Source organism: Thamnophis elegans, chromosome Z (genome assembly GCF_009769535.1).
Source record: "Thamnophis elegans isolate rThaEle1 chromosome Z, rThaEle1.pri, whole genome shotgun sequence".
Lineage (NCBI taxonomy): Eukaryota > Metazoa > Chordata > Lepidosauria > Squamata > Colubridae > Thamnophis > Thamnophis elegans.
Genome location: NC_045558.1, coordinates 139,694,768 through 139,695,149, shown reverse-complemented (window position 1 = coordinate 139,695,149; position 382 = coordinate 139,694,768).

The following is a 382-nucleotide window of genomic DNA, read 5'->3' as shown; positions in this document are numbered from 1 at the left end:
TGAACAAGCATCAGAACCTCTTGAAGGCAGAAGACACAGTTTTGCCCCCTTGGAAAGGTGGGGAATTCCACACTGTGCGCTTGAAATGACGTGGCTTGATCTTATCAAAGATTTCTTCCACCTTGGGTCTCTTCTTGACCAACTTCCGCTCTTTTTCTTCTGTTTCTTTCTTGAGCCTCTCTTTTTCTTTAGCTGCTTGCAAAACCTCTCTCTGGAAGCGTGCAGCCTTTTCTTTTTTCTTGCTGTTCATGCTTCCCCTGGGCCTGGATCTTTTCCTGCTCTTTCTTCTTCTCCAGTTCTCTCTTAGCAGACAGTTCTTTTTCTCTTTCCAGTTCAGCCTTGAGTTGTTCTGTGATTTTTCGTGCACTTTCCTGTTCGTCCT